Genomic DNA, 425 nt, shown 5'->3' on the forward strand with positions numbered 1-425 from the left:
CGTACTGGTTTATCCGTCTCTTTACTATTTTGTGCCAAACTTTGATCATAGATTTAACTAAGAAAATAATAGTGTATGTCACTAAAAATTATATAGTTGAATTCGTATTTGAACATAGTTTGCAGTGATATTAATTTTTGTTACATGCACTAACATTTGTTGGTTAAATTTAAGGTCAAAATGTAGTAAAAAATGCGAAGGAAATCAATAAACCAGGACAGAGGTAGTAGTTGACTAAGCATTAATTGCATGCACGAAAGCAATAGTATACAGAGATGTGATTCATGTAAATATATAGTACTCCACTACTACCTCCGTTCCAAACTATAAGACATTTTGTTAGCCTAAACATCTTATAATTTGAAACAGAGGAAATTAATAGCTTGTTAGTTTATCGAAGCAACTGTATACATATCCTTTGAAAC

This window comes from Triticum aestivum, chromosome 6D (assembly GCF_018294505.1).
Source record: "Triticum aestivum cultivar Chinese Spring chromosome 6D, IWGSC CS RefSeq v2.1, whole genome shotgun sequence".
Taxonomy (NCBI): domain Eukaryota; kingdom Viridiplantae; phylum Streptophyta; class Magnoliopsida; order Poales; family Poaceae; genus Triticum; species Triticum aestivum.